The following is a 25,565-nucleotide window of genomic DNA, read 5'->3' on the forward strand; positions in this document are numbered from 1 at the left end:
AGCAGTTCTAAAGAAATGAGTTTTCAAACTGGTAAGCTATTTGCTAACTCTCAAAGAGAGAATGACTCGGGAGGCACAACAAGGGACCGGAGAGAAGCGGGAAGGCAGTGAGGCAGTGAGCCGACACAAACAATTGCCCAAGATCTGCGATCCTCCACATTTGCAGATGTTGTCAGCCAATGAACGAGTGTTTACACGTGGAAGGAAACCGGAGCTCCCAGAGAAACTCCACGCCGTGCGAGGGGGGGGGGGGTTAAACATTCTACCCCCAGACAGATGGAACTGCAGGAGTTCCACATTGTTTTGCTTGAATGCCATTGCTCCTGGCAAGCAACGGTATGGCTTCTCCCCCCTCCACACCCAGTGGCATTAGTACAGGCGTGAGACACTGCCGTCAAAATCACAGAACATGGACCATCATTAATGAACGAAGACGTAACTGGAAGGTGGCAGTTGCTCAAAGAAGTATGGAAAGAACACATGCTTGGAATTACACGCACAGAGAGAGCGAGAGAATGACTGGAGCACGCGGATGAGAGAACACGCACAGGCGTTAACGGAAAATGTAAGCGGGCTTGGGCAGAGACACGGCACCAAAAAGGGTTAATGCCCATTGGTGGAGACCGATGTAGGATCGGAGGTCAATGGAGGGGGACCTCACCTGAGAGGACATCAACTGTGAAGATTGAGCAACGAAGTAAACTTGTCTGCAGGGGTAGGGATGGATTGCTACATCTCGGGCCCGTGAAATATGTTAACGGCTTAGGGGATTGTCTTCTTCCAAGAGTGTATTGACCACGACTCATGACGACGATGATGATGATGACATAATACATATACACACACGTATAAAGTAGGCCCCAATATTCTCCGTTGTGCATTTGTACATACGTTTTTTTTTGTTGTAGGATGGCAAAGTCATTTAAATTAATAAAGATAAAACAAAGGTCGTTCGGGATCACCACGGTTTACATTGTGCACAAGGGATTATGTGATCATGAGATACGTTTTAATTGGAGAGGGAGTCTGAGAATGTGAACGCATTCCTGTTGTAATGGGCCAGATTAAATCAGCATTAAAGGGCCAGTGTAAGGTCAGTTCTTAGAGGAAAGGCATCGACTATCTTTAATGGCCTTAACAAGATCTGGCAAAAAAACAAAATGTTTCATTATGTATGGAGGGCTGCGACTTAAAACTATTTTATTCATCGGTTGAGGCAATAAGCGGATGTGGAGCTCTGACTGCAGGCAAGGAGAGGGAGAACAGGTGTAAATATTTCAAAGATAATGGTGTTGGTGAGAGGAGAACTTTCAAGAAAAGAAAGATCTATGCAAAGATTACAGAAGTTTGTCCTTATATTTGAAACTTTAATGTTGGATGCGTCATTGGGGTGGATTGTTTTTCCTCCAACATTTACTGCATTGCCATGTGATTTTTTTTACAAAATTTCTTCTGGCTCAGAAAAATAGTCCTAAAATATCGGCTTCGACAGCCAACTGGACAGAAAACTGCGTCGTCAAAGTTTGATCTGAGGTCGGGTCTGAGTTACCTTTTTCAAAGTAGAGGCTCTTAAAAAATGTTTACACCCAGCGATACATTTTGAGACTGAGATTTATGCCAGCCAACCTGCAACGAATGATAATTATGTTCCTGAGGATATTACGACAACATAAAGCCATCGTGATATGACGGTGGCTTTAACGATGCTTTAATTTGGAGCCATGTGAAAAAAACTACAGTCTGAATAATTATAGATTTTAAGTTTTCGTGACTGCAAGGATTCATACTCTTTGGCTTTTTTCGGTAAAGTCATGTAGGTAAAAAATAAATAAATGAAAAAAGAACTAAATTCAATCACGACGTTTCGGAGGCAACACAAGCTTCCGTCTTCACTGTGATATCTTATCACAGTGAATTTGGCTGTAACGGTTCCACCTCAAGACGGAAGCTTGTGTTGCCTCCGAAACGTCGTGATTTAATTTCGTTGTTTTTTCATTTATTTATTTTTTACCTACGTGACTTTACCGAAAAAAAACAAAGATCACAGTCGGAATAACTTATTTATAAATATATATAATGGAGACCAGAATTGCAATCGTTGTTGTCATGATGGAGGTGTATACTCTACTGTCGTGTGCTAAGAGGTTCTGGGGCTGAGGGAAGTGGACCTGAACCGTTTCAGCTAATACTCGATATTGATGTTCGCTGTAGCCAGGAATCAATTAAATACCATTGGTCTCGAGGAGGGAAATCACCCCCTATTGCCCTCCCTTGGACCCGCGGTGGCTAGGAGATGTTAACTACCACACCTGCTATACAGGAGTTCGTGGGTTCAATTCCGACCCTGACGCCTGCTGCTGTATATTTGGAGTTTGCGTGTCTCTCTCATCGCGGTCGCGTGGATTTTCCCCGGGTCATCCCGGTTTTCCGCTCCACATTTAGAATCAACATGACGCGTTTAACAGTTTTTGGCCGCTATAAATGTCCGAACGTTAAGAAGCCGCTTCGTCGGAATTATAATTTGTGCGGGCCAAGTCGCTTCTGAAAAAAAGATCTGTATCTACAATGAGGGAAAAAAGTATTTGATCCCCTGCTGATTTTGTACGTTTGCCCACTGACAAAGAAATTATCAGTCTATAATTTTAATGGTAGGTTTATTTGAACAGTGAGAGACAGAATAACAACAACAAAATCCAGAAAAACGCATGTCAAAAATGTTATAAATTGATTTGCATTTTAATGAGGGAAATAAGTATTTGACCCCTCTGCAAAACATGACTTAGTACTTGGTGGTAAAACCCTTGTTGGCAATCACAGAGGTCAGACGTTTCTTGTAGTTGGCCACCAACTTTGCACACATCTCAGGAGGGATTTTGTCCCACTCCTCTTTGCAGATCTTCTCCAAGTCATTAAGGTTTCGAGGCTGACGTTTGGCAACTCGAACCTTCAGCTCCCTCCACAGATATTCTATGGGATGAAGGTCTGGAGACTGGCTAGGCCACTCCAGGAACTTAATGTGCTTCTTCTTAAGCCACTCCTTTGTTGCCTTGGCCGTATGTTTTGGGTCATTGTCATGCTGGAATACCCATTCACGACCCATTTTCAATGCCCTGGCTGAGGGAAGGAGGTTCTCACCCAAGATTTGACGGTACATGGCCCCGTCCATCGTCCCTTTGATGCGGTGAAGTTGTCCTGTCCCCTTAGCAAAAAAACATCCCTAAAGCATAATGTTTCCACCTCCATGTTTGACGGTGGGGATGGTGTTCTTGAGGTCATAGGCAGCATTCCTCCTCCTCCAAACAAGGCGAGTTGAGTTGATGCCAAAGAGCTCCATTTGGTCTCATCTGACCACAACACTTTCACCCAGTTGTCCTCTGAATCATTCAGATGTTCATTGGCAAACTTCAGACGGGCATGTATATGTGCCTTCTTGAGCAGGGGAACCTTGCGGGCGCTGCAGGATTTCAGTCCTTCACGGCGTAGTGTGTCACCAACTGTTTTCTTGGTGACTATGGTCCCAGCTGCTTTGAGATCATTGACAAGATCCTACCCGTGTAGTTCTGGGCTGATTCCTCACCGTTCTCATGACATTGTAACTCTACGAGGTGAGATCTTGCATGAAGCCCCAGGCCGAGGGAGATTGACAGTTCTTTTGTGTTTCTTTCATTTGCGAATAATCGCACCAACTGTTGTCACCTTCTCACCAAGCTGCTTGGCGATGGTCTTGTAGCCCATTCCAGCCTTGTGTAGGTCTACAATCTTGTCCCTGACATCCTTGGAGAGCTCTTTGGTCTTGGCCATGGTGGAGAGTTTGTAATCTGATTGATTGATTTCTTCTGTGAACAGGTGTCTTTTACACAGGTAACAAGCTGAGATTAGGAGCACTCCCTTTAAGAGTGTGCTCCTAATCTCAGCTCTTTACCTGTATAAAAGACACCTGGGAGCCAGAAATCTTTCTGATTGAGAGGGGGTCAAATACTTATTTCCCTCATTAAAATGCAAATCAATTTATAAAATTTTTTACATGCGTTTTTCTGGATTTTGTTGTTGTTATTCTGTCTCTCACTGTTCAAATAAACCTACCATTAAAATTATAGACTGATAATTTCTTTGTCAGTGGGCAAACGTACAAAATCAGCAGGGGATCAAATACTTTTTTCCCTCACTGTAGCGCAGTGGGCCTTAATTGGTAAAATACCAAAAAAAATACTTGGTAGTTTATGGGTTCACAGCGCACCATCAATCTCTACAAGCTGCACTGACAAGCTCGGTAGGGTATCGTCAAACAAGCCCCATGGACTGGCAAGGCCCGAAGGAAGCCATCACTCAGTAGTGGATTGACGAAAGGGCTAAACATTTTATTATTATTGCACGGTACAACATCGCATATCTTATCCTAACATAATTTACATAGCGCCTTATACAAGGCGCTTTACACAGAATTAACAACGGCACGTATGAATTTAATGGTGGAGATGAGGTGAATGAAATAGATGCGAGGAAGCGGCGGGGGCAAATCTGTGACGCGTGAATTCGGTGAAAGCGAAATTGATGGCAGTAAATGATGATGCATGGGTTGAATGGATGGCGATTGAGAAAATGAAGAGGGGAAAGTAACGGTGGTGGTTATGCGGGGAGATTAAGAAGGTCCGTGGGGTGAGCTCGGGAAAATAAGTGAGTCTTGAGTGCGGAGCGGAAACTTGGTGGCTCGCCGAAGACGGAGATGCAGTCTACGCAGATATGTGAAAATGTCAGATTTGTGGACATCGTATCGTGAATGACAGTTACACCATCATACACAAATACTGCACTGGGTGTGGGTGGTTAATTGGGCACCTTTACCTGCTACTGGACATCTGCAACAAAGAGCTTCATAGCATTCGGATTCCGCCTGCCTCAATAAGGATTGCAATTCAGATTCCGAATACCAAATCTGCCAAAGCAATTTTACAACGAAAACAATTAACCCCCAGCCAAAGATATCCACGGTTTTAGCCCCGTGAGCATGGTTGACAAATTGTTGGCAGCCCAAACGTCAAGACGATAAAAAAAAGCTGTCAGTGGTGATGTACAATGCCTGCAATTGGCGATTGTGTCCTTTGCTAAAATAACCCTCAATGTATGGTCATCTCAGCATGACCCCCCCCCCCCCCCCCCCCACTATAGCCAGCAATATATATCAGACAGCTCAAAGGCACTTAATGTGAGGGGCGCAGGTACAGGGTTCATGGCTGAGACAGACGTAAGGAGATTCCTGCTATTTTATTGCTTCAGGCACCGCAGCCAAGTCTCTGGGTTCTATGTGAGCAGGGTTGTTGGGGTTGAGTGAGACGATGATAATATGGTCTTCTGGTGATATGATGTTGACTGATATGGATTAAAAGACTGGCAACTGCTTTCCTGTTTTCTCCATCTCAAGGTCAAGCACTGAGCCAAGGGTACAACTGTTGTTTTTTTTTTGCTACAAATACCTCACATATGTATCTTCAATGGGTGAGTGAAGATTAAATAGAAAATAAATTCAGAGTGCTGAAAGAGTTGAATCAATTCCAGGACTTTATCATTCCTGACATAAATCTATCTCATAATAAGCATTCGTTTTTTAATGTTGAATGTGTTTTTGAATATGAATAAATGCAATTTTAGATAAAGACCTACCCTGCCATAAATACCAATGCGTATTTTAAAACCGTCGCATTAGGCGCTACTGTACGGCACTTCGTAAAAGCAATGAGTAAAAATTTCACTAATTGCCCACGTGTGTATTATCATCTTAATTCGGAGGAAGACTCAAAATGAGCTGGAAAACAGCATTGAAATTATAAAGGCGCCTTCTACATAGCAAAGTCAAATACGTATAAGGTAATTTTCCATTCGTAGTCCAAATGCGGTTGTCGAGGACTTCTTTGAGTGGGACTACAATGAAATTATATATACTTTATTCAGAGCAGGAGAAAACTCTCCAGAATGTGTACAAAAGCATACAAATGCCCCCCCCCCCCCTCACTCCCGTAAATTCTGCCAAGAAAATGGTGCATCGACAGTCAACCCCGGGTATGAGCATAATGAGATATGTTTGAGCTCTTGGAAGAAGAAGACAAAACCCGGTCCTGCCAAGCAACCTTCATAACATCCTCCCCAGAGGACAATGACGCACTCTGTGACGATGCACTTGCATCACGTGATGCGAGCCGCTTACAGCCATGTGATCTCCGTGGTGTCAGGGACAAGCATTCTTATAGCGAGGTGCCCCCAATAAGTAAATAAATAGATGTGCGTGTGTACATAGAAATGAGCAGACACAACTTGAAAGTGTCTGACAAATTATTTTTTTGTTGTGAGCAGGGCACAATTTGGAAATGGAGAATATGGTCTCTTCGAGAATCCATTACATATTCCTGGAATTAATTGCGTCTATAAATATATATTCATATTACCATAAGCGGGATATGCGATTCAACATCCAGAAAATGTGTGTTACTCACTGAGCATCCATATATATAAATGCAAGGTAGAGATTGGCATTCGAAATGTATTTCTACAGAAGGATACTGCATCTAAACTGGACCCAAAAAGTGACCAACGTAAATGTCAGAAAAGGTTGCGCATAAAAAAAGAAGACCTCATGATGTAGGCAGTGATAAGAAGAAGGAAACTGGCATCATTTGGACACATATGTAGGATACATATCAACAGGAACATTTCAAGTGTGCTGTTGGGGAAAAAATGGAAGGAACTGGAAAGAGAGGAAAGCCAAACATCAAATGGCTTGACGACAATATCCGAGATTGATGCCAGAAAGATGTTGCACTGCTTGAGCATATTGGCACAATACAGAGGACAGTGGAAACAAATTATGAAATGTGCAGTGGACACCTATGGGGCTATCTGCCCATGGACCGTGGTGATGATGATGATGATGAAGGTCAGTAGAAGTTGGCCAGGTGGCTCGGAGATGAAACTGCTGAGCTGGCACCGCTGAGATCGTGGGCTTGACTCTGGCAAGCCGCTCTAAATTAAACCGAGCTCTCCAGTGTCGCGAGTGGATTGCCTCGGCCTATTCACCGACGCACTCTAAAGTAATCACGTTAGATCTTCTTGGTTCTTTCGGTAAAGTCACGTAGAAGGGAAATGATAAAATAATAAAAATGTAAAACAATAAAATTCTCACGACGTTTCGACTGCAACACAAGCAAGCATCTTCATCATCAGCAATCATCAAGAAAATTTGAAAAAAAATATTGCTGTGGATTTCACACTTGATGATGATTGCTTGCGTTGCAGTCGAAACGTCGTGAGAATTTTATTGTTTGACATTTTTATTATTTTATTATTTCCCTTCTACGTGACTTTACCGAAAAAACAAATAATATGAATCCCTGCAGTCACGAAAGCTTTAAATCAAAATGTAATCACGTTACACTTTAGTTTTTCTACCGAATTCGAGCAAATTTCCAGCTCTGAGAATGAAACGCAAATGCGTTGCCTGTCACACAACGAGCATTGCTCTCGACGGATGTGGAGGGCCAATGATCACGGTGAAGAGATTTCAGATCAGCTCTGTCGCATATCCTTCCAACGAACCGTTCTCTAACACGGCGTGTTGTGTGCACTGCTCCTCGTGAGTAGCAAATTAATTCATCTCAGGACGACGCCAGTGGCGCAAACAATATAAAATTGGAAATATGGGGGGACTAAAATTGTTTAAATACAATGCGGTGTGGCTTCTTCAGTGGGTTGACCGATTCGAGACAAATTCACAACGTGCAGAAGGTTGGTTTATTGCAACAGAAAGGTCACAATGCCCTTCGTAATGATAACTCTCCCACACTGCTACCATAAATTCACATTTGCCACGGAATGCTCAAACTGTTTTTTTTTTACTGAGGAATGGTGCACTAAGAAAATTGTTGAAGAGCCGAAATGCATTGCATGGCCTATTTTTTCTCCCTGAAATCAATTTCAATTTATAGCAACAATCCCAATTTGTGTTTCGCAAGTCCATAATTAAGTAGAACTCCCTGAATATTGAAGACTTGTCGTCAAAACTGTCAGCTCTCTTCTCCCATAACCTTACAGTAATGTGTTCCAAAAACACGTGATTAGGCAACATAGATAATTTCCCTAAGCTGTGATATATATGGCGTTTCATGGGGAGCCTGAAGTAATGAACAATGAGATATATGGATATTCTATTTTTCTTGCTGCCCAAAGCAGTCAACTTTTAAAATGACCATTGTGGTGTGTGTGTGTGATGTAGGACATTTTAAATGTACAAACACAAGTGAAAGTACAGGATAATAAAAATGCTGTTTGGAATCATTATTCTTATTTATATAATTTAATCAATCAACTTCTGGAGGAGGGCCTCTCTACTATGTGTTAATCTTGGGGGTTATTTGAGATCGTTTGGTTCATAGTGCAGTGCGCTGACCACTGCACTACCACTTCATCACGTATTCGACAATTACATAGTTAATTATAGGCACGTAACAGCGCATCGATCCATCGATTACAACTGATTACTGCACTTGCGATACATGCATCGAATTGTGTAAGAAGCAATTATTTTCTGTACGTATACACTGTATGTAATTGGTTGACACGACCCCTGAAGCTACCACCACGCTCACCAGTGTAACAACAGGTTATGCAAAAATCAAATGGTGACAGTCCAATCGACAAATAGAGGGGAATGTTTGTACCCCTATTTTTCGAGACATTGTATATGTACAAACGTAATTTAGAGTACAGGAAAGCAAAATAATGGTAAAATATAAGCATGTGAAGAAAAGCCGTAATATGATATCCTGAACCAAAGTTTTTACATGGTCATCCATACTACAATAGTTAATCACAGCCATTGCAAAACTGAAATTAACAGGCAAAATGTAATTCTGCCCTACAGAAATACAATACAAAGATACGCACGCTTGGAATTACAAACACATTAATGTGCAAGAGCGCAGAAGAGCGTGGAAGCGTGGTCAACACATCTACGCCTCTATATAAGGAACGAAACAGTTAGACTTCTCCACAAATCTGGCTGTCGCCTGATGAAGCTAGTTGTAATTACTGGCGAAACGTCGTACTCAGTTTGTAAATGTTGTGGCTTGGCTCTCCAACACACCGGTGTGCTGTACTAGTGACGAATTGGCACGTTCTGTTTACGTGACAAACCTTACTAATTGGCTGTGTCGGGTGGTGTCGGGTTTTAACGACACATTTACATATTTACGCGATCTAACCCAAAAACCTCTATTATGGATGATATTGGTCGCGAAAGCCGACGTGTTAAACATGAATGTAGCAATATATTTATTTCTTTTTGCTAAAAAATGTGCTTTTTTCATTTTAGTGTTACCATTTCAAGGGAAATTACTAAATGAGAGGTTAAAATAAAAAATGGTTGACATTTATGTATGTTAGATGTGAAAAAAACCCCACACTCCCTATCTCCACGGTACCAATTTCTCTGCATAATTATGGTTGATTGAAAGTCATTTAGGGAGTCGTTTGCTGCAATTTTAATGTAAAACATTTTTTAAGAAGTTAAATGCAAGTGACAATACTGCAGTTTATATTTTTGGGACTTCCTTTTTTTCTACTCGTAACCGAATAATGTTTGAAGCTCATCCAGTCAATGCAAATGCAATATGTTTAATCTCTACAATCAAGCAATAACTTTTCAAAACATTATCAATATGAATGCAATTTTGAAATTGATTTCTTTTTAAGCTGACATCGAAATCTCATTCCGATTGAAGGCATAAGCACATTTTCTAAAATTTCCTAAGCCCGAAAAAACACGTTTTTTTTTCCCAGTGTATCACGATAGCTTGCAACACCATCGAAAAAAACGCCAGATAATTCTAACAACACGTATATCAACGATGACGTTAAGGTTTAATAATAAGAAAAACAATACATAGATTTTTGTTTAAATAAAAATACGTCTTTCTTTTTTTTTACAAAAAATCTCTAAAAAGTCTCAGAATACTTGGCAGAATGTAGCAAGGATTCCATTGTACATTTGGCAGCGTTACTCTCAATCAATGAGCCCCCTCCGTGGCAGCACATCCCATTAAGCAGACGAGCCATGCCTCGAAGACTTCCAGGCACTGCGCCACGCTCGCGTATTTGACGTCGCTCAAAAAATCGCGTCCGTGGGGCACTCTCGCCTTACTTTGACAAGTTCCTCCCACAAGGCCCCATCCTTTTGTGCTCCTCCACTCAAGCGCCGCAAAAAGGCAGACGCGGGGCACTTCTTGGTCATCCGGCGGACAGACGGCACGAACCCACGGCGGGCAGATGGTGGACAACAATCCCCCCCCCTCCTCCACACCTCTAATTAGCAGCATGTGCAAAATTAGCTCCTTTTTTCATTTAGCCAGTCGGTCACACGCACGGATTGTCAAGCGCTGAGGCCGTTATGAGTGGCCTCGCAAGTGGGAAAGGTGCTTGGAAGGAAGAGCTGCTGTCGGGGGGGAAAGGAGCAACCTTTTTCAAACTATTCACTCGCGCAATGAATGATAGAAGAAAAAAAATGTGCTTTCACCGTCTTCAAATCCGTCGTGACCTTGACGACCTTCCCATTATATTCTCCCCCCCCCCCCGCCCTCTAATTTCATCTTTGCCCTATTCTAGCAGCCGCTTCCTCTGCGCCGTCAATCCCAACAGGATAATAAGCCAATCCTCTTTCGCTCCTGTTATGTTCCATTATTCCTGAACAAGGACAGAGAGAGAGAGAGAGTGGCCGAGCAGCGGTTAAGCTGCATTGTAATCTGAACCCGGTGACCTGAGTTCGAATCCCACCCGACGGCTAAAATCAGTAGCCGAGTGTTAGTTATCTCTTTGTATATTTTTTTAGCTATCGCTGTTATTGATTTTTTATTTTCTTTCAATATCGTTTTGTTGTTTTGTCACCGTTGACATACGATTATTCAGCTTATCTACCAATGTAGCAGCTTTTTTCCGTAATTTTCTGCTATTACCAACCCCCAGATTACAAAGCTTAGTTGCTTATTGGCTTCTTCCGGCTTAACAAAGAAAACACTCGAATTGTCGACGTCTCTTATGCGTGCGAGTGATTCAGGATTTGCACGCATTAATCGCTTAAATGCCACGGCATATCAAAGAGGCCTGCGAATATATAGGAGACGCAAAACACATCAGGGCAAAAATACAGAGGGATGAGACGTGATCGATGCAAGAGTCCCAAGACCTGCAGAGAGTCCCAATGAAGCATGGGATGTACACGAAACGATCTTATTTTACCAAGTAAAGCCCACTGGGCTATTAGCTATATTTCAGAGGCAATCTGGCCACACAATGAAGATAATAGCCCATCGAAGGAGATTAATCGTCATCGTTGTCATCGCCACATGTGCGGTTTTATAGTAGCATGGCCAAATCATCTAAATGCACGAGTGGAAATGTGGAGGGCAAAAAAATCCACGTGACAAAAATCGTGAGACATCTGATAACTGAAGGGATCCTGGGTCTCCAATTCAGCAAGCCACACTGACCGGCGTGGTAATGTACAGCATTGCCGAAACAAACCCCCTGAATTAATGCAGCAATGGTTTGACAAAGGGTCATACATTATTCGTATTGTTCACAAACGGCCTTCCCTTCATTCACACTTCTGACCATTTCACATTATGATGGATTTTTTGTAAATTTAATTTCCTTAATCCCACCGGCCAACCCCCGTACAGAATTGTCAACACAAGCAGATGGAAAGATAACATAAACATCCCATCCTCTGGCACCACTGAGAATCCTGATTTTGAATCCAGGTAGGAAGCCCGTGAGTTTACCAGGTTATCAACCGCAGTGAGTTTATGGTCTCAACCTGGTCACCAATAACTGCACAAACAAAACGCATTAATCAAATTTGGTTCTCCACTTAATTTGGCCAAATTCCAGCTCTGACCATTAAATATCGGGCTTGACTTTCATGCGAACGAACCTTACTCTCATTTGCAAAGTGCGTGAGTAGAGTGCTTGCCTTTACTGAGCTGACCAGAGGTCACCTGAAGGCATATCAGAGATAACTTTATAATATCCACTTCCAATGGCTGTTCTCTCATTGGAAGGGTTGCGATAGCACAATCAAAGCAAACAATCCAATTCCAAAGGAAAGCACACTCTGATCCATTATTTGTAAAGCATCACCAGTGCCAGCACCAGGATGAAGGTCTTAAGATGACAAAGGCGGGACTAATGGCTGGGTACGTTTGCCTGCCTCGAGAAATTGTCAACGGCTATATATACGTACCGGGAAATAGGAGCCCGTATTGCTTGTCAACCGTTGACCTTGGTGCTTGTAATACCTGCCTCGCACTCTGCTGGTCCGAATGCCCCCTCGTGCCACTGTAATAATGGCCACGTTCACAGCCAGCAATCACCGAGACACTAAAATAATTGGCTGGCGAGCACCTCTTTTTCATTGGCAACAACTGCTCGAGTGCAAGCTGAGATTGCTGTGCAGACAAAAGCCTGCATCTCATTACGCCGTATAATTATCAAAATAAAATAGTCATATCTTTTTACTCCGGTGAGTGTCCCGCGATGTAAACCCAATGCCATCGACTTAAATTCCTGCCCACGTCTGACGACTAAATATATAAAATGATTAATGGCATACCGAATCGTTCATGCAAAATTGCATCTCACCTTTGCTGAGGAATTACAGACACAGCTGGAAGTCTGGCAAACGGTGAGCCGGTGCCAACAATTGCTCTGCAGTTCTCTATGTCAATTTAACACGTAGGCTTTCGCGACCAAATAACGCGATCTGACCCAAAAACCTATATTATGAGTTTTCTATGTGTTAAAATGTGTTTAGCCAATTGCTATTCATACATGTGGGAGGAATCTTAAATTTGGGGTTTTCGTGACTGCAGAAATTACTCTTTGGTTCTTTCGGTAAAGTCACGTATAAAGATAAAATAATAAATTAAATAATAGCATACGACGTTTCGATTGCAACACAAGCAATCATCATCAGGTATAAATGAAATAGCGACAAAAATCTAACCAGAAAACTATAAACAGACATATAAGCAGACAGATATCACCATTTCATTTATACCTGATGATGATTGCTTGTGTTGCAATCGAAGCGTCGTATGCTATTATTTAATTTATTATTTTATCTTTATACGTGACTTTACCGACAGAACCAAAGAGTAATGTGAGAGGAAACTGGAGCACCAGGAGAATAGCCGCGCATGCGAGGGGACAACACCCTATCCCACACAGAAGGGCCGGATGGACGTTAGTCAACACCATGCTGTCCTGCATTCTGCTGGCAAGCCAGGGCATTGTACTTCGATGTCCACGGGAAGAAAATCTCGCATACATTTTGTAATTTGTCCGGCGATCCAACAACCCTCGCGGTCTCCACAGGGCTGGAATACACACGTGGGCCGCCACAACAGAGGCAAATTGTTATCCAAACTGGGGCTCGCCAACCCTCACCGAGTAGCACTGTAAAGTATGGACAAACAATACCCACGACCGAAGCGCCATCGTGGGCAAGCCTTCATTCATTCGTGGATTGATAAAGGCAAAACTATTGTAGTTATTCAAACTAATTAACACGAAGGAATGTCTATGGTGCAGAATCGTCCAGAGAAACAACGGCCAAATCGGTATATATTTTCGGCAGCACTCCTTGTGTGCCTTTAAAACACATACATATATTTCAACATTACGAAATTCGTCCAATGTGATTTGCTGAAAGCCAACGCTATAAGACCGGCAATAAAATCCTCTCGTACCCACAAAAATGGATTTCAACGTGAACCACATGGCAGGATATTGATGGAAGTGGCCGTACTTCATCATGGTTCTGTAACAGTGTCGTAACTAAGGCAGGGAGGGTGGGTGGGTAGGCGTCCTAGCGGCGTGAAAACAATTCACAAGCCACCCTCATGGCGAGAGACACGAGGATTTACCGGTCGGTAAAGAGCCCTGCTGAAACCAACACTTGCCCCACTTTTGGACAGTGCCCTTAACAGCCCCGACTGTGCACGCGCGCGTGTGTGTGTGTGTGTGACTGTGTCTTTGTCCTACAACCGACCGTGGTGTTCCTGAATGAATGAATGCCATCTCATTCGAACTCAGAGGCTATTCAGTAGGGATGCCTGGTGAGTATCTGGATGGGAGACCATCTGTCTTGGAAAGCCGGGTGTTATATTAACCGACACGAATGCTCGCTGGGCCTATGCGGTGAAGCAAGGTCACGTGATCAGAACAAAAAACGCATAAACCAGCGGCAGCTTGAATCTCATGCATCAGCAGAGGTTATCTGGGCCACCACCATGCTGTAGCAAGGGACATTTATTTGCTCGTATTCATTCGTTGATCAAATAATGTTTTTTTTTTTACAATCTACTCTATTCAAGGGGGTCATGGCAATAGGTTTGGGGAAAAGATGCATTCCACTTAACACTGCGAGCATTTTTCCTTTATACTGCATCAACGAGATTATCATTGGACCTTTTCTTCCCAGTATCAAAGTATGAAAAAATAAGAGTCAGGTTTTACCCCTTTCTGGATATGAAACAGGTGTTAATATGTTGCAGGCCAATCAGTTTAAAAACCAATGCATAGATGATTAGAATTTGTTTGCACGTTCACCAGACGCGACTCCTTGCAAAATGTTTCTATTTGGCGTTTGAACATCTTAACACCTGTCCTTATTGCCAAAAAAGGGGTAAAAACCTATTCCCATTTTGTTTTTTGTTTTTTTCAATTCAACGAGATTGTTGGACATCGTCAGTCGCAAGTTTCCCACCTGTCACGAAAGGCTGACGCAGGCGTGCCGAGGAGGGGAGATCGTCAAGACTAGGTGGTTCTAGATTTGAAGCTTTCGTGACTGCAAGGATTCATATTCTTAGGTTTTTTTCGGTAAAGTCACGTAGGTAAAAAATTAAAATTAATAAAAGTAAAATAAAAATAAAATAAAAATCACGATGTTTTGGAGGCAACACGAAAGCTTGTGTTGCCTCCGAAACGTCGTGATTTTTTTTTACTTTTATTAATTTTAATTTTTTACCTACGTGACTTTACCGAAAAAAACTAAGAATACGACTAGGTGGCTTTGCGGGAAGTGGAACGATGTGCATCATTCGTGCGTCCAACCCAAATGTGCGATCCGATATACAGCCCAGATTTCTACACACTGACCCCCGTAGATTGACTCGGACCAGCCATTCCCCCCGCCCCCCAGCTCAATCTATATGATCCGACACATCGCACTCTGCTTATAGCGTCCACAGATCAACATGTGGTTTAGTGTTTAATAGAAATTACTTTCATATATAAACTCAGCAGCCATATATACAGATCGATTCACAATCCGAAGCATTACCTTCTGTACACCTGTCCGCAGTTGAAGTACGGCAAATTTGCATTTTAACAAAACTTTGGGGCGGTTGGTTGAGGTAAAGTGGAACAAATGTACAATTAGAAAGGATGACTTTGCCTAAAATGTAACGGCATCGCACCCGCAGAGTTTTCACGCAGCGATGCACAATAATATCACACTTCGCCAGCGCACAATGTGGCCTTGAAAGGAAAAAAAACGATACACCGCCAGGAGACGTTTCGGGCAACGGCCCTTTTTCATAGCAGCACGTGGAATATACGTGGCAAGGCAGGCATGCACCATTTTAGGTTAAAACCCGCAAGGCGTTAAAACGTTCAAAACGTGTTGATCCCATTGCTGCCGTGTTTGCTCGTGGTGTTTGTACACCCCAAAATAAACAAATACACTCAAATGATCAAATCCCATCGACACGTTCACAAACGGGAACATTCACAATCAGCGTTGGAAGGGGAGGCGCGCATACGATGAGCGCGCGTCGTAGGAGCAATGAAACACACACAGAGACAAAGATCCCCCGTATAGCCTGTAACAGACTGTTGGGGCAAGTGCCGTTAGCGTAGCACCTATGAAGGCCGGAACGGCACACGACGGGGTGGGTGACCGGCACAATACACGGCCGCCTTTGTCTCCCCAGTGGCGACGTTTGCACACCGCACCAGGTGCTCATCTGATGCCGAGCCGACCTAGGGGAGGCCCAGGACCGGTTCAAATAAATCGTCACCGGCGTTAATGGCCGTGAGCGGGAATCGAACCCGGATCTCCCGTGTTTCATAGCGCAGCGCGCTCACCGCTCCCCATTGAAGCACAGAGACACGCACGCGGTCATACAATCTCATCGGCGCCTGCTATCCAGTGCCACACCGACGCTGGCACGGCGTGAACCGATAAAAAAAAGATACAATCGACGCGAACGCCGCCGTGACTCGTTCCGCCTGCCACTCGTGGGCTGTGGACGAATCTCTCCTGGAGTCGAGTTGTTTGATTGAAAGCGCTGGGCAATCTCGCGCACGCACGCACGCACGCACGCACTCGATACCGGCCAACAAACAATTGGTGACGCTTCGTGATATGAATTTCTTTTGCTGCTGGCATTGGCGTCAGTTGGTGTGCGCGCGTGTGTGCGTGTGCGAGCGTGCGTGCGTAAGTGCGTGCGTGTGCGCGCGTGTGTGCGTGTGCGCGCGTGCGTGCGTGTGCGCGCGTGCTAGTCTGTGCGTAAGTGCGTGCGTGTGCGCGCGTGTGTGCGTGTGTGCGCGTGCTAGTCTGTGCGTAAGTGCGTGCGTGTGCGCGCGTGCGTGCGTGTGCGCGCGTGTGTGTCTGTGCGTAAGTGCGTGCGTGTGCGCGTGTGTGCTATGCGTAAGTGAGTGCGTGTGCGCGTGCGTGCGCGTGTGTGCCTGCGCGCGCGCGGGTGCGTGCGTATATTTTTTGCCCAAGTGTTAAGAGGAGAGAAGGGGGCATATTGCCGTGCAAAAAAAAAAACCCCACAGCGCCGGCACCGCTGAGCGCAGCTGGAGGATTTAACCATAGTCGCCGACGCCTCCGTGCAATTTCCACCCGACTGCTGAATCTCACACTCGCAGAGAGACGTGGCACCAGTCATCGAAACGTATCGTAGGCACGGCAGATAAGGCAATGGGGCGGGAGCTTATTTTGCTTCCGTTGTAACAATGTTTTTTTTTTGAGTGACCAAGAAAATGGATATAGAGTAAACGTTGGATATAAGCACACCTCTGGGGAGCAATGCCAGCTGTGATCGTATCAGAAAGGACCCTTTGCCTTCAACTCCTGCACCAGTGTGATATTAGGATGTGTTGCTTATATCAGAACCGTGCTTATGTAGAGTGTCCTTATTACCAGATTATACTTTATAGTTCAAATATGGCTAAGACTCACGTGCTAGATCACCAACCCATGGCATGGAATGCCTTCCGTCCACTGTCATATTGAACATAGAGCTTATGTTTAAGTATGTTCGGTACCGTAAGCTATGTAATGGCGAGGGGTGGAATGGGAGAGCAAAGTTGCTGGACATCTGTGAACATACCGGGCATCCGTGAAAAAGATCTTCATAGCTCATCGGAACCCTGCGGTCTAAATAATAATTCTGAGACTCTGATTCTGCAATGAAGTTGGCGCATGCGCTGGACAGCAACGAGCTACTTAGCATTGGATGATCGCGAACGAAATGCATGCAGTCGTGATCCAGGGGATGGAGCAAAGCCCTGCAAATGACTGACTCCTCGACTAATGAATGGGGGCATGGGAGCCAATTATTGAAATAACATATGTCACGGCTGCTGAGGAAATGACCTCAGTGTTTAATTGGACGCTTCAAATATTTAAGCACGAGGCTAGCCACACACTACGCTACCTCGAGCGGCAGCGCACTTGACACCCCTACTCCTCCTTCAGCCGCGATGGATAATATGGGTCAACTGTGCAATCGACTCGCCTGCATTTGTTCCCAGGAGCAATTAAGTAAAATATAGTTTTTCAAACAAAATTGATGATGAAATAAAATAGAGAAAAAAATCCGGCGAACGCAAATCTGTCTCGTGCATCTGCTGCGTCAGTCACACGGTTGGCTCATGACGCGTGTGGAACAATGAGTGATACGCAACGCGGCGTCACTTCAAGGTTGCCACCTATCTTGGTTTTCCCAGTATTTCCTCTTTATTTTATTGAGGTCGCTGCTGTCCTGGGACATCTGTAAGTCTTTCCTGGGATGTTAAAAAGTACCAGGTTTTTTTTGTCAGCTGCATAATAACATTATTATAATTATAATAACACATCATGCTAGTTTTTTGTCGGTAAAGTCATGTAGGTAAAAAATAATTAATGTTTTTCATTTTTTTCCTATTTATTCATTTTTTACCGACGTGACTTTACCGAAAAAACCAAAGAGTATGAATCCTTGCAGTCACGAAAACTTCAAATCTAGAAATAACACATCACTCAAGTCAATGCATTTACATGCAGCTCACTGCCCTTCTGAGTATTGGTAAATGTTATTTGCCCCACGATGTGTGCCGGTTGTTTGTACCTACTGGAGCGTTCGCGAGGCGAGAGTCACTGCTGCGATAAGAATGTTTTCCCTTGCTTCTTTGACATGATAGGAGAGAGAGAGCGAGAGAGCGAGCAGATGCTAATCCAAAGTCTTTTTTTCTCAGTAGGTAAATGATAATGGCGATCATCAACACAAACAGTTATTCTATATTCACTGATGAATGAAAGCCTCCCCGTGCCTCGGGTTACATGCAGTTATAATCCATCTTGCACCTAAATGCGCTATAATTCAATTTCCCCGTCTCTTTCCTGATTGCCCATCACCGGACTCTCTCTTCCCCTGTGCTGTCATTCTGTCACCCCGTCCGTCTATCGATCATCCGTTACAACTACTCATCCTCCACCCCCCGCCTCCCAAATAAAATGAAGAATATATGGATTTAATATTTTCTTCAGGCTGCCAATGCCAGTTTATATATCGTAACCCGCGCGGGTTTAATACAAGATTCTATATATATAATTATGAGCACACATATAAAACAACATGCGGCAAGATACACATAATATCGTCTCTGTGTTATGTTGTTTTTGCGCGCAGCGCGCGTGTGTGTGTGTGTGTTTCTAATAAGGCTCGTGTAATTGCGTTTGCATTGAATTTGCGTAACGATCATTTAGGCAGAAGCAGCGGTTTCAAGGTTTTCAGCCGACGACGGCCCATTATCATCATCATCATCCTCCACAATCCTCTGCCGCAGCTGTTCCCAACGAACCAGCGCTGTTCGTGAAAGTTCTCTTCGCTTGAGCGCTCCAGTCGGAGACGCGCGCGCGCGCCACACCGAGCACACCGGCAGAACTACACGCGCCACATTTTGCCACCACCCGACTCGACTGGCCCCCCTTCTCTTGCCGAGTCAACATCGTGACTCGTGAAGGAAACGAGACGTCCGTCGGAGGCAATGCAACGGCGAGTGGGCACACCTGGCAAGTGGGCACAGGCACCCCAGGTGAGGGGTTGAGGTGTGTGTGGGGGGGGGGAATGTTGTGCAGGACAGGTAATTGGCACGTAGGTAATGCAGATGTAGTTATTATTTTTTTTTTGCCACGTGCTATGGAAATACAGACGAGCCCTCTCCTCCTCTCTGTCTCTCTCTCTCTCTCTTGGCTACGTTGAAGCGCAACTTCCCCCCCCCCCAACTCCCACGGCTTTCTGAGATCGCTTCTTGTGTTGAATTTGTGGTAGGTCAAAAGACGATCCTCTGGCGATCCGAGATGCGTCTGTTCGAATTAAAGCACGTGGCGTGGTCGTTGCTGCAGGACACGTCAACTTGACACGTGCTTGACTCTCTGTGGCATTGCGTAAGCACGGAGGGGGTGGAGGGGAGGGTAACCTCCCGTGCCAAAGAACGCAATGTTTTGAATGCATCCAGATTCAAAGTGCAGGCGCGTGAGTTATGAACACCAATCATGTTCACTCACCTCTCGCCATATTCTCAACCGAAGGCGCGTTGACTGCTTAACAGCTGCTCATGAGAGCCATTGTACGCGATACAATAGATTATCCACTTATTTGCTTAACTTTAGATTAAATAATCAATTTAAGACACCTTTGTACTATGTGCCAAGGCAAAGGACACGTATATCCCGTATAGCGTTTAATAGACTGCTGGGGCAAGGGCTGTTAGCGAGCACCTATGAAGGCCGGCACGGTACACGAGGGGTGGGTGGCCAGCACCACGTCCCGGCCGTCTTTGTCTCCCCAGTGCGGATGTTTACACGCTGCGTCAGTTTAACACGTAGAAGGCTTTCGCGACCTATATCATCCGCTGCGTCAGCTACTTATTCTATAGCGAGTGGATCTAGGAAAAGCCCACTTATCCGTCACGTATTGGTCGTGAACGGGAATCGAACTTGGCTCTCCGACTTGGCAGCTTAGTGAGGCAACCACTGCACTACCCGCTTCTCATATTCTTGGGTTTTTTTCCGGTAAAGTCACGTAGGTAAAAAAATAAAAAAATAAAAGTAAAATAAAATTTAAATTAAAAAAATCACGACGTTTCGGAGGCAACACAAGCTTCCATCATGATTTTTTTTATTTATTTTTACTTTTAGTAATTTACATTTTTTACCTACGTGACTTTACCGAAAAAAAACCAAGAATATGAATCCTTGCAGTCACGAAAGCTTCAAATCTAGAATTAATAACCGCTTCTCCCTCTGTGTGTGTGCGCGTGTGTACGATGGGGACACACACACACACACAAACACACACTTCCCGGAGCTTAGAGTTGCCCTTGTCTTTTAGTCCAAGTCCCAATGTCATGCCCTACCGCACTCAAATTGTTATTGCAATAACAATAATTGGTGAGTGCCTTACAAAAAACATAAAGCTGGCTTCGTGCCCTTGATTAGATTTTATTTATCAGCCGCGTGCCACAGAAAAGAAAGCAACTTGCAGACGCAGCAAACTCGTTATACGTGCACACAATGCAGGCGCACTCCACAAATTAGATATGCATTCACAGAATTGTATTTAGCAATTTGCATTAATGGCCATTGTTCTCGGCTGGACGCGCGTCTGATATTAGTAAGACAATGGATTTCATCAAAATGCTTCATCTAATGAAACCCCATAGAATCCGGCACACCCGAGCAAATGTACCAGTCTGCCCCTCCTGGCGCAAATAGCAAAGCCACGGAAGACTTCGAATAAAACTCGTTTGCCCGCCGATGTACTCTCTGTGCTTCTGCTTCACACTTGCATTAGTGGCCGCACGCGAGCTCAAAGCGTTGAGCCTCTCGCTGACCTCTTCAACAGAGACAGTCCGATGTCAGCTACAATGCTGGCCTAGATTTACTAAGGCTAACTTGGAGGGGGGTGGGGGGGGGTCCATACTCTTAGTTCTTTCGGTAAAGTCACGTAGATAAAAATGAAAATTTTAATTTATAAAAAATAAAAACAATAAAATCACGACGTTTCGGAGGCAACACAAGCTTCCGTCTTCAGGTGAAACTGTCACAGCACAAAATATGTATCAAGTGGGGGGGGGGGGGTCCTCCCAGCAATGAGTATTTTATTTTTTGTTTGCCCCCTCTCTTTCGGCTATGTTGAAATACATTGACACTGTTGCGCCACTCTGAAATTTGACGGGGATGAAAACGCCTGTACGCACGTTTGCTGAACGAGTTTTTGTTCGCACAGTGCCGGAGCCAACAGCGCTTCAGCAAAGAGTCAAGCGTCTTCTTAGATTCACCACCTGGGCGTCGACACCTACATTTCGTAGGCAGCCTTTATTTTATTTGTTACAAAAGCTCTCCGTTATTTTCACGGTTTGTTTTCTTCTTTATGCGAGCTGTGAATTCCGGCAGATGATTCACCACTCTCATTCCGCACACCCGTGCCCTCATTTACCAGTCGCCTTCTTGCCTCTGCACATGTCACCGAGTACGATGTTGCAATTCGTTTATCCCTGTTTAGTGGTCGGCTAATGTCCCCATCAAAAATCGGGGTCTGCTTATTCATCTCTGTAGTTTGCTGTTGAAGTGAGCGTATGATCTCTACGTTGTAGCGTTTTGAGAACATTTGACGTATTCACTTGCATCTCTGATTTCATCATCCTTGATGACAGCAGTGTAAGAAGTGTAGCTGTAACCGCAAGCTACATTAGGAACCACTTGGTAATAACATCAGAGTGTAAGGGTCTATTTACCCCTTTGGTGTAAAAGGCTATCTACAATTGTCTTTGGGGCACCGCGGTGGTGAGATGTTAACGACCTCGCCTGGTATACAGGAGGTCGTGGTTTCGATCACGACCCTGACGCCTGCATATTTTGAGTGTGCGATGTCTCTCTCCCCGTGGTTGCGTGGATTTTTCTCCAGATCCTCCGTTCTCCCCCCCCGTCCCCCACATTTAGAATCAACATCACGCGTTTCAAGTATTTGTCTGCTATCCATTTTCCAGTGATAAGCCACTTCGTTGAGCTATCATTCGTGATAGCCAAGTCGCTTCTGAAAAATAGCTACATAGTTCTGTGGTACCTTACCTTGGTCAAATAAAAAAAATATATAGTTTGTGTTTTAGTAAATACACACGAGGGCACCTTCAAAATTAATTCCACGTGCTGGCCGATATTCTCTGCGCTTCGACTCTCACACTTGGAATGGTAGTGGTGACACTTCGCTGACCCCATCAATATTTTCCTACACGCCTGGTGCCCCCCCCCCTGCCCCCCCACCTACCAACGCTGGTATTTTCATGCGGAAAGTAAAAGAGCACGTGCAAACAAAGTGGAATGAGCCCGCTGCTCCTGGCTGCTCTGTTTAGTTTTACTCGGAGGACGTTGTTATGTAAGACCCAACACCGACAAGTGCCGTTCATGCACATTACGTTTTATACTCGATCACCTCCTCCACCCAGAACAATGTACGTGTGTACGTTGAACTTCTTTCGCACCGTACGTAATCGACCGTGCTAATCGGAGGTGCGGAGGAGGGGGGGGGGACAACTAACTAAGCACAAAAACTTGCTCTAAAGAAATTAGTTTTCAATCTAAAAAGAAATTCGTTTTCAATTTGAACAAGACAGACATTCGTCAACACATTGTTGTAGGGGAGGGTAAGCTTGAGCATTAGCAATATAAGAAGCATCGTTTAATATATCGTTATATATTTCACATCATTAGTTTACGCCCAGACGAAGCAAAAACTATCGTTATTTTTTTTCAAAAAATATTTTTTTTTTATAAATTTGACAAATGTCTGAAATGCAGTACAATCCTGTAACGGAAACACACCGAGTGATGCGACTCAGCGGCGTCTTTCTGAAAAGACAAAGCCCCGCACCGGTAGAGATATTGCTCACCGACCGTGCACTTTCCAAGCACACTTTGAGTCGCGTACACCAAAAAAAAAAGCGTAGCAACACCAACCCAGGGAAATGGACACTGGAGATGAACACTTAAAATGACCACTGTCGTTGGCGATGATTCGTACTGAAATAATACACACACACACAGACACACAAATTCACGATAGCAAGCGCTCAATACGGCTGTCGCACATCGTACCGTGCGCGAAAGCCGCTCGCGGTCCCTCCGCTTCTCACCTGTGCCGACTCGTGTCGATCGGGGTGGCTTGAGGCCACAGGCGTTGCGAACTCGCCTTGCTGGGATCTGTTTCACCTGAGCCCCGCGCTCACGGTCTAACGCTGGAGCTCACAGCCGGATATCGAACGGCACAACAACCCCCGTTGCCCTTCTCTATACCAGCAGCGGCAGCAGCAGTAGCAGCAGCAGCAAGCAGGCAGACGACATCTCACAACACAGCGAATCTCGTGCGGAGGAGCTGCGTGCACCGCGCGCGCGCACGCGTACGGCACATTTCACGAGAAGAGGCGCGCTGCATGTCGCGGTTACTGATCTCGCGTTGTGTTCGATTACTGATGCCGGTCGCCTCGCTTCGCCTTGCCTGCCTGCCTGGCTTCCCACCGCTCCTCCGCTTTGTGGATATGAGCGCTTGTTCCAAGCGGCTGGTGCGAGGGAGGAGGGAGGGGGGGGGGGTGGTTTTGATAGAGAGACCCCCAAGAGCCGGGTCGCACCTCCCGCAAGCTACGAAGCCTCCCAATTGCGTCGCGAGCAAAGGAACGATCGAACATTCACCTCGCTCTCTTCACACCCGCCCCGCCCGCCCGCCTTCTCGCTCGCTCGCTCTGTCTCTACCACCTCCCCCCCGCCCTCCTCTCTCTCTCTCTCGTCAGCACCACGCTCTCGGTTCCCTCTTTGCTGAAAGCGGTGGCGTGCGGGAAGAGCGAAAGGCGCGCCGGAAACTCGCGTCTCGAACGGCGACGTCAGCGAGTCGGACGCGCTCCGTCTCGGTTGGTGACGCTTCGTGCGCAACGCTTGAGCGGCGGTCGTCGCGATCGTCATTATCGCCATCATCACCACGAGTGGAACTTTGTTGTTGTTGTTGCTGTCCTTGTTTGTCTGCCGTGCATCGATTTATAGCGGCGGCGGTCGCGTGTTTTCAGCGTGTTCAATCACAGCGCCTTCGCACCGAACCACCGACGAAACAAAAAAAAACACCACGGTCGTGATTTGACGATTGGCAATAATATCGAGGATGATGATGATGGTGATGGGAGTGTAAAAGTTGCACAGCGGACGTGATGTTCCCAGGCACACTTTTTCCGTGTGCTTCTTCTTAACCGCAAAACACACGTGGCGCGCACGCCGCCGTGCGTGCCACACGCTGCGCTGAATATTAAGCAGCCGAGGGGGGCGGGGTGGAGGTCCCACATAGAGCCCCCCCCCCCTTTTTGACCCTTCAACCCCCCCTCTTTTAACCCTCCAGCCCCCCCCCCCATTTTTACCCCCCAGCCCCCCCCTCTTTTAACCCTCCAGGCCCCCCCCCCCATTTTTAACCCTCCAGCCCCCCCCTCTTTTAACCCTCCAGGCCTCCCCTCTTTTAACCTTCCAGCCCCCCCCTCTATTTTTAACCCCTAAGGCCAAGCCCCTTCTTTTAACCCTCCAGCCCCCCTCCTCTTTTAACCCTCCAGCCCCCCTCTTTTAACCCTCCAGCCCCCCCTCTTTTAACCCTCCAGCCCCCCCCTCTTTTAACCCTCCAGCCCCCCCTCTTTTAACCCTTCAGCCCCCCTATTTCAACCCTCTAGCCCCCCTCTTTTAAGTCTCCAGCCCCCCCTCTTTTAACCCTCCACCCCCCGTCGCTGGATTCTCTGTTAGAGCCACGCCAAGCTTTAACGCGGCCGTGGCGTGATTCCAAACGTTTGATTATTTCATTCGTATTTGAAGCGAACATCATTCGATGGAGTATAAGAATACATTTTGAGCTGCCCTAGGTCATTCTAATAGCCAGTTCTGACCGTGTACGTGCATAGAAGCATAACACCGTTGTGTCTACACATATAAATATATATTTTATAAAATGTGTTGTCCGTGAACCTATTTACTCGATTGATTTTCCACAGAAATATTCTCAAGAAAAAGCATTTTGTTCAAACAAGCAAAATTGTGGGGCCAGGTGTCGGCTTAATGGGTCCCACATCAGCAGACCCAGGCTTGTTAAACAAATGCTACTGCGTGAACAAATGTCACAGGTAAGAAGAGCAACGCTTCCTATAAACTAGGAGACCCTCGTTTAAGGAAG

At 45.2% G+C, this 25,565-nt stretch overlaps 1 protein-coding gene across 4 annotated transcripts in view; it reads right to left on the reverse strand.

Moving 5' to 3' along the window:
* The window catches only part of LOC133357337 (zinc finger protein 385D-like), a 108,498-nt gene extending 84,485 nt beyond the window's left edge, over positions 1-24,013 (reverse strand). For 2 of the 4 annotated variants that reach the window (XM_061575239.1, XM_061575263.1), the window contains exon 1: positions 23,509-24,013. The gene's annotated coding sequence lies outside the window, so the exon portion shown is untranslated. Of the gene's footprint in view, positions 1-12,283; positions 12,521-23,470 lie in introns of those variants that run through there. The other 2 variants (XM_061575248.1, XM_061575257.1) reach the window with 2 other exon arrangements.
* Between the last annotated feature and the right edge of the window lie 1,552 nt (positions 24,014-25,565).

Source organism: Lethenteron reissneri, chromosome 7, assembly GCF_015708825.2.
Source record: "Lethenteron reissneri isolate LAM-NWPU_2019-01 chromosome 7, ASM1570882v1, whole genome shotgun sequence".
NCBI classification, from domain to species: Eukaryota; Metazoa; Chordata; class Hyperoartia; order Petromyzontiformes; family Petromyzontidae; genus Lethenteron; species Lethenteron reissneri.